This window comes from Rhipicephalus microplus, chromosome 4 (assembly GCF_043290135.1).
Source record: "Rhipicephalus microplus isolate Deutch F79 chromosome 4, USDA_Rmic, whole genome shotgun sequence".
Taxonomy (NCBI): domain Eukaryota; kingdom Metazoa; phylum Arthropoda; class Arachnida; order Ixodida; family Ixodidae; genus Rhipicephalus; species Rhipicephalus microplus.
The window spans coordinates 188,659,698-188,668,729 of NC_134703.1; the positions used below are offsets into that span (position 1 = coordinate 188,659,698).

General features: G+C 47.4%; 1 pseudogene; it reads left to right on the forward strand.

Annotated features, from left to right (window-relative positions):
* Positions 1–3,660: 3,660 nt before the first annotated feature.
* LOC142814461 (uncharacterized) lies at positions 3,661–4,250 on the forward strand (annotated as a pseudogene).
* Positions 4,251–9,032: the final 4,782 nt, after the last annotated feature.

Below are 9,032 nucleotides of genomic sequence, written 5' to 3' on the forward strand. Positions count from 1 at the left end.
TCATTTCGCAGTACTGGCTTAGAATGCAAGTGGGAGCACAATCAATAATATGATTACGAAGCTTGAATGATTCCACACTGCTATTTCCAACAAACAAGTTGGAAGTGCAGAACTGCACAATAAGATATGTATTCTCTGTTGGTTTTTGTTGCGTCCTCATACATTTCAGGGCAAATGGCTTTCTCTGTTTTTTTTACGTTGACCGATCAGCCGGGAGACTTGCGATGCGAGGAAAGCGATGCAATGTTTGCATGCCTTCTACTCGTTGGGTACGTGCATCGTTTATGAACCCGACGTATATGTGCCATTACACGTGATGGTTTACGTGCTATTTCTTGTGATGATTTATATCCGCGATTCGAGCTTTCGCGAAATGATCGCATATGGTGACACGCTACTTCATTCATTCGCTTGCTCATTCTTTCAGCAGTATAGTTTGTATGTCAGATAAGGCCACCGAAATATGATTGATGCGTCTAACAACTTCAAGAAACAACCACAACTGTTCGAATGTATCAACTCTAAATGATGTACGCCCTCTGGTATATTATTAGGGTGAAAACATTGGATGCCTCATCAAACGCTGAAATTGGTAGTCAGCGACAATAGAGAGGTAAAGTTTATCGTTGACGTGACAGCAGTTGTACAATGTACTGAAAGGGGCAGCTTATAGTGAAGTACTAGTTCTAGTTCATTATAGGGGTGGCTGTGCCACGGGGTGGCCACGCCGTATCTCGGCTGATTCTGTGGCGGGCCATAGTAGCGGTGGCGCTGTAGTCACATGGTAGTGAAGATCTGGGAAGCGTCTGCCTAGGGAGCGCGCGCGCCATAGCCTGCGAAAACGTTTAATTGCTCGTTTCAGACAGAAAAAACCATGTGACAGGGCACACTGTCATGATGAAGCAGCCACCTCTCTGCAATGTCTCGTCTCACACGAATCACCCTGGCGCATGGTCAAATCGTCTGCCAAAAATTGATGTGCGGTAAAAGTGTTATCTCTTCAGACATCATCCATGTTGTTAAATGACGACCTGACCTCACAAGAGGCCCCACACTTCAACGTTTGATGATGATTATGATGTGTGGTGTTTATTGGGCAAGAGTCACTGATGGCTAAAGACCTCCGTTTCAGTAGACTAGGGACGTGAACAATGGCATGTTGGGTGGGTGTATGGGGGCAGTAAATGTTCTTTTCCTCCAGCGATGTCGGCGCGAAAGATCCTTGGTGGTGTAGCTCGGCGGAGGAGAAGTATTCGACAAGAGGCGTTCAATAATTATGAACAAATGGTATTACATTGGCATAGGGTGATTACAAGTGGGAAGATTAATTTTCACTTATGAATGCGTGCCACCAACAGGCCCTCACTTCTACACATCCCCTGGTGTTAGAGGCCAGGGCACTCCGAGGAACTATGCAGCATAGAGCCTCGCTTCTTTTACTACACCGTGGTGAAGTCCCAGATTGCTTTTCCACGGCCCATCATGCGATGTTTGCAATTGAAGGACACAGGCGGTGGGAGAGAGAGAGAATGAGATGAGGGACCCAGCAAACAGTTTGACCCAGCGCGAATGGCGTTGCCCTTTCCCCCGCTGCTGACACCAGTCTTCAACTTATCCCTGACCCCCACCCGGCTCGTATTCCAAAGCGCATGCGCCCGCCAGCTCCAGTCTCTTATTCTTGCACGCGCAGGCAGACTCTCAAGTGCGCTTATATTTGGTGGGCGAGGGGGCAGTCAATTCTGCAATTTGTATATGGAGAAAGGCCTCTGTTACCGGAGACGAGTTTTGGGCCTGCACACAGTTTATTGGGCCGACACTCAGGAGAACGTGACTTCTCGTCAGCACCACTTATTCCTGGTCCGAAGATCATGACGCTCTGCGACGTAACTCAAACCGACCCTAGACGTTCCTCCTAAGAGGATAACTGAGCTCTGGGTCCGTTCAGTTGGCCTAAACATAACAGGCCGAGATATTGCAACTGTAAAGCCTACGCTCGTACATTTCTCGTTCCAAGATGACGACGCTCCGCGGCATAAATTATTGCCCAGCATTCAAGGGGCTTGAGATTCCTCGTGCTACCGCGGGTAAAGTATAGAAGCGTCGAAATCATGATAGTGAAGTGAAGTACGTACAATGAAAGTGAATGGGGAAAGCTCGTGATAATTAAATCATAGCGGATATGTAGTCACTGTAGCTGGGACCACGGTACAGAGGTCATGCTATGGATCACCTTGAAGTAGCAAGTGAAATGTATGTACATCATTAAAGAAACGTACACAGAAAATGAAGTTCAAAAAGCGGATCCCTACCGATGAGCCGCACAGGGCGTAGTGGAAGCTACTGTCGGTAGGGCAGTAAAAAGTGCTCTTTTTCTTGGAGCATCTAACTTGTTGTACTGCACAAGGATATGAAGAACCGTAAGTGATTCTGCACATCTTCCACACAATGGTAGATCGCCAGCAGGCAAACTCTGTGAATGCTTATATTATGTATGTCTGAGCCTTGTAAGTGTAACTTCTCTGTGTCGTGATTTTGATATATTTGTGGCCAATGACGAGGTTGCGGCCTAATAAATGAAGTTTATTATCTGTGTGTTAAACCCACGTGTTCTGCCAGTAACCCATGAGCTTTCGTCTTACAGTTTCAAGTCACGTGGAGGGATTGGTTTTGATGCATTACCAGTGGTGTCATTGTCGGATGCAGCCATCCGGTCTGCCAAAACGTTTCCTTGTCTTTTCCGCTGCTTCGACACACAGAAGACAACGATATGCTGCTTGGATGTGTACAGTGTGCATAAAAGTGAGTAAAGCGAGACTTGGACAGGGTTTTAGGGGCGAAGCTCCTTATAGCGGCACTTACTTGTCCCTCGTAGTCGCAGTAGTAGTCGTAGTGTGTAACTAGTTTTACATTTTGACCTCCAAGGTGGTACTGGTGAGAGATTTTTTCTGTGCGTTGTTGAACAATGAAAAATTCGCAGCGTGCGCGTTAACTAAAAGCCGAAATCTCCTGTCTCTCATTCCCCCTTAGGAGCCATTTGCATGTACATTGAGCACTGTCTGAGAAGAAAGGGTTGCTACGTTATACTCGCTGGGCATAACCTCTTTGGTTTTAGAAAGGTTTAGCAAGCGTTGGGCCGCAGTGGCATGAATACAGAGGACTAGTATATACCATGAACTCGAGGTGGTTAAAGGTGGAAAGTAGACACGAAGCGCAAGCCGTAAGAAAGTGTACGTGTGCCTCCTCTCGTTAAGTTCTTGGAATGTGCGCTGGATGGCAGTGCTTCTACATGAGGAATATATGATGAAAAGATGCGAGATGATGGTATTTGGAGTGTTGCATAGATGGACGAACGGACACACAGACAGATGCATGGATGGACTCATGGATGGCTGCACCGATGGATGGACGCATGGAAGGACGCAGGGGCAGACGCACAGATGGACGTGCGGATGCCCGAATAGACGCACGCACGGACGGTCACACAGACGGACGCATGGATGGACGGAAGCAAGAACGAATGGACAGACGGATGCTTTGCCCCACTCTCCATCATTCACTCTGTGGATATGCTGCCATTTGTATTTTTAGGAGTTTTCGGAGATTTATTGCAGTGGCGATGAGGCGGACTGGCCTGGCGAGGCCGCCGTCGAAAAAAGCGGGATGAATGTCGGCAAATTTGGCGAGTATCTTCGCACAGAAGCGTCTTTGAATGAGTGCATCGAGCGGTCGGAAATGTTTTTCGTCGTGAACAAGATAACAACTGATGAGAAGAGAAGAGCAGTTATACAGAGCTGTTGCGGCCAAGCAGCGTTCAGGCTTGTCGTAACGCTGGTGAAGCCAATAAGACCGACCATGGCAAGCTAAGACTAAATCAAGAAGGCTGTTCACAAGCACTTGTACCCGAGGCTTTCCACGCGGCATGCAAGGTCTTTGTTCTACAAAAGAAACCAGGCTACCGATGAATCAGTGGAAGGCTACTTCACTGCTCTGCAGAAGCTAACCGAAGACTGTGGTTCGGTGACAACAGTTAGCATTAAACATCATGATGTGCACGGGATTGTTTCATGTGCAGCATCAAGGATGAAGCAGTCCAGCGGAGACTTCTTAACGAGCAGAAGCTTACGTTCCAAGTTGCGTACGTCATGGGCATGACAGCTGAAACTACGACGCAACAGCAGCGAGATATACACAAACAGGAACGAAACGAGACAAAAGACAGCGAGTGCCTAATTCAAGCCGCACGCATGTAACAAAAAACCATGGCGGAATGTTTCAATTACTATGGCTTGCAATAGTAAGCATGCTCCGCATTGATTCAGTTTTAGAAAAGCGGCGTGTTTCAAGTGCAAAAAAGTCAGACAAATGCAAAAGCCTGTCGTTCAAATGACGAGGTTAGAATGTTTCAAACACTGCACAATAGCATAGGAAAAAAAACCCAGTAAACTTAAGGGCATTTACGGCATGACCGAAGTATTTTCCGCCTGCGAAGTGGATGAACAAGTAGAAATCATAGTAGAAGTACAAATTGAAGGACAGAATGTGCTCATAGAAAGTGATTCTGGAGCATCATGCTCAATTGTGGGGGAAGAAACATTTCGATTAATCGCGGGAAACCGAAGTAAAATATCCCTCTACAAATCAAACAGAGCGCTCGTAACATGGTCAAAGAAGGTGCTACCATTAGTTGGTGGCGCAAGTGTTGTGGTGAAATTTAGGAAGTTGGCGGCTCTACTGCCTTTGATGGTAATCAACAGAAGAGGGAACAGTTTGCTTGGGCCAAACTGGTTTAGGCTATGGAGTATTGGGCTGCGTGGAATTCAGCAAATGAATGTTGTCGACGGGATTTCACAATTTTCTTAGGTATTTCCCAATGGTCTTTCTGGCTTTAATGGACCACCAGTGCTCATTGAACTGAAAAACGACGCAAGACCAACGTTCCTAAAAAGTCGTCTAGTCCCACTAGCATTGAAGGACGATGTGGCCAAAGAAGTGGACCACTTGCTGCAACAAGGAGTCTGGGAACTAGTCGAGTACTTCTTACTACCACCGGTGGAGTTGCCTTCTGGTGTAGTAAGAAGGTACGCCCCGTGTCACTTTCTCCCTATAAACTCTTCATTGTCGAATGAGTGTATATTGGACCAAATTACTTTGTAAACGGTCATCATCACCATCATCATAATCAACATCATCATCATCATCATCAGCCTCTACATCTGCTGCAGGACAAAGGCCTCTCCCATGTTCCGCCTGTCAACTTGGCCCTGTCCTTGCTGCTGCCAATTTATACCCGCTAACTTCGTAATCTCATCTGCTCTCCTAACTTTCTGTCTCCCCATAACCAACTTGACTTCTCTGGGGATGCAATCAGTTACCCTTAATGACCAGCGGTTATCCTGCCTGCGCGCTACATGCCGGCCCATGTCTTTTTTCTCTTCTTGATTTCAACTATGGTATCCTTAACCCAGGTTTGTTGCCTGATCCACCATGCTCTGTTCTTGTCTCTAAAGGTTACACCTATCATTTGCCTTTCCGTCACTTGCTGCGTCGTCCTCAATTTAGCTCGACGCTCTTTGTGCGCCTCCAAGTTTATGCCTCCAGGTTTACGGTACTTTCCGCCTCTGTAGGAAATACCGTAGCATGGTAAACAAGGCAGTTAAAACAGCGGGTACCATTTGCCTACTGCAGCGGAAATAATATCGACTCTCGGTTCGAGCTTGATATTCGCTAAGCTCGACCTAGTTCAAGCCTATCTACAGCTTAGTCTCGATGATGTGCCAGCCGGAATACTGACAGTTAACACAATCAAGGAGCTGCACAAGGTCAAGCGGCTGTCATTTGGAATTTCTGTCACGACAAGAGTTTTTCAACGAGTAATCGACACATTTTTGACAGTTAGTCCTGGCGTTAAAACTCATCTTGATTGTATCGCGATTTTGACGCGTAACGCAGCAGATGACACAGGAAGTTAAAATGCTTTATTGGCGCGTTGACAGAGAGGGCAGTTAAGAGTTAAGTAGAAAAAGAGTGAATTCAAAAAGACAAGCATTCAATTCTGTAGACACCGGATTGATAACACAGGGGCCCACCTTTGCTAAAACAAGACTGACGCCATGTAGCAAGCGCCAGCAGCCACTAGCAAGGAGGAGCCGCAATCTTTTTTGGGGCTACTGAACTTGTCAGCACTTTCAGACCGATGCGGTGGAAGAGCCAGACCGATGCGGTGGAACCAGTATACCAGCTCCTAGAAGGGACGATGAATCTGACTGGAAAGGTGAGCACCAACGAGCTTTTCGAAAGCTGAAGAAGCTACTTAGCGCCGATGCTGTGCTTTTTTCTCAAGGCCCTGAGTGTTTCATGATACTGTGCTGTCAGGCATCCTCTAGGATGGGATGGGTGAGGGGCGGCGCTGGCCCATAAAGCGTCTCATGAGAAGAAGCAACCTATATCTCGTGTTTCACGGACTTTTCGCGCAAATGAGTGTAACTACGCCCAAATTGACAAAGAGGGTCTAGCCGACGTCTTTGTTATAGAAAGATTTCATCAGTGCCTTGCTATGCGGGAAACCAAGGTGATAACCGATCACAAACAGCTTTTGGGTGTATTTAACACTGACAAACGTGTGTCGAAGTACTGTCGCCTAATATGCTGCGCTGAATGTTGTTGCTGTCTGCGTAAAACTATCTCATTCAGTACAGGCGAGGCGAGGACAACTCCAACGCCTATGCAATCAGTCGACTGCCAGTCCCCGGAGACGAGGATGAACCCCAACCACCAGGAAATGTGCTTTTACTGCAAGCTGACTAATGTCCACCATTACAGGCACTGCACATTCTCAAGCTAATCAAAACAGCCAGCGTCTTGGCCAAGGTGAAAGACTGGATCCTGAGTGGTTGGCCTTCCACACAACTAGACAACACGTTTACGCCATACGAGGTGAGGAAAACGGAATCGCCGTTGGGAGATTTGCTCGCTGGATTTCGTGCTGACCAGTTGTGCCCTCGCGATTTCCGACGTCAGTATAGCTCTGGCCGACTGGGCTGGCCCTACACCATCTCCTGACGCCGATCTTTGACGACAGCGCAGCTCTGGCCTGCTGGACTTGCCCTACGCCATCTCCTGACGCCGAAAAAAGCCCTCGCCAGTGGTGCTCTGCCCTCATACTCCTGCAGCCGTGTCCATCTTTCCTGCCTTCACCTTACTACCGTCGTTCGCTGTCCCTGCACCTCGCTCCCTCCTTCCTCTCAATCTATCTGCTTACCTTTTAATCATATCCTTTTATTGTATTGTCTACCACCCTCCCTCGTGAGCTACTGTTGAAGTGTCCTCCCCCTGAGAGACAGTTACGGGGCTCACTTTTCTCTTCTTTTCATTTAAAATCACTTTCCCCCGAGTTGCCGTTGCAGCAGGATTGCGTGCTCATGGGAAATCAAGTGATAATTCCAGAAGCCGCAAGGAAACTAGTGGTCCAACTCCTGCATACAAATCGCCCGGAGATGAGCGCTATGAAAGCAGAAGCTAGAGGGTTCCAGTGGAGGCTCAGAATCGATCATCAAATTGAAGTATATGAACGGTAGTGCCAGCCATGTTAGAGAAATGACCCCAAGGCTCCCGTTCACTTTTGGGTCAAACCGGGTGAACTTTGGAGTCATTCACACATAGATTTCACCAGGAAACTAAGGGAGATGTAGTGTTTATTGTGGTAGATGCATACTGCAACTGGGCCTAGGCTGAAATCATGCCGTCAATGAAGGCTGCCGCCATTATGACAAGCTAAAAAAATGGTGTTATCCAGACTTTATCGTTTCTGATAATGAAGACGCCTTCACAAGCGCAGAGTAGGAAACTTTTTTGAAGTGTAATGATGTACGCACTTTATTTACTGCACCTTATCACCCTGACAGTAATGGCAGAGCCGAGAGGATGGTAAAGAAAGTCAAAGAAGCTCTAAATGTGTAACAAGAAGGATCAACACAAAGCGAGATTTCGTGGTCCCTGTTTAAACAGCACACGACGCCACATTCTGTCAAACGGAAATCTCCAGCAGAAAATATTGAGGCAAGGCTAAGAACGGCTTTGGAACGCTTTCATCTGGACCGACAGCATACGCCTAAAGTTCACTTTCCAGAGACAAAGAGGTAGTGTGCCAGTGACGCTGTCTACTCTAAAAGCTTCATTCCAGGTACCAGGTAGAAAGCATCGAGAGTGTCGGGGGTCAAAGATCCGGTATACTGGATAACGGCACGCTCCATCGCCGCCATCGGAACCAACTGAGAAGTGCGAAAAAAACAAGGGTACCGGGGTCGGCTGCCACGCCGAGCTTTTAGGGGCGAAGCTCCTTAGGGCGTGGGCTGTGCGTCCCATAGCCTGTATGTAGCCACCTCTAGTTTAGTTCTTGCAGTGTTCACTAGATGGCGGTACCGTCCCCTGTATGTACCGTCCCCTGGACGAGTGCAAAGAGAACGTTGAGGTTAGCAGGGGTCTGAGACAGGGATGTCCTTTGTCCCCGCTGTTATTCATGCTGTACATGGTGAGTATGGAAAAAGCGCTAGAAGGTAGCAACATTGGTTTTAATCTGTCACACAAACAGGGCGGCATGATGATTGAGCAGAAGCTTCCAGGTTTATTTTATGCGGACGATATCGTCTTATTTGCGGACAGTCGAGATGATATACAGCAGCTGGCGAATATATGCGGAAGGGAAGGTGAAGCTCTTGGACTAGGATTCAGTGTAACGAAGTGTGGATTGATGGTATTCAATGATCCCTGTGATCAGACGGTGTCCATACAAGGCCAAGAAATACCGAGGGTAAGTGAATACAAGTACCTTGGAGTATGGGTAAATGAGAGTGATAGATACATGGAGGTACAGGAAAAAGCCTCGGCAGCAAAAGGAAAGAAAAATGCGGCAATAATGAAGCACAGAGCGTTGTGGGGATACAATAGGTATGAGGTGCTTCGAGGTCTGTGGAAGGGTGTAATGGTTCCAGGGCTTACTTTTGGGAACTCAGTGGTGTGCATGAGGGCAGAGGTGC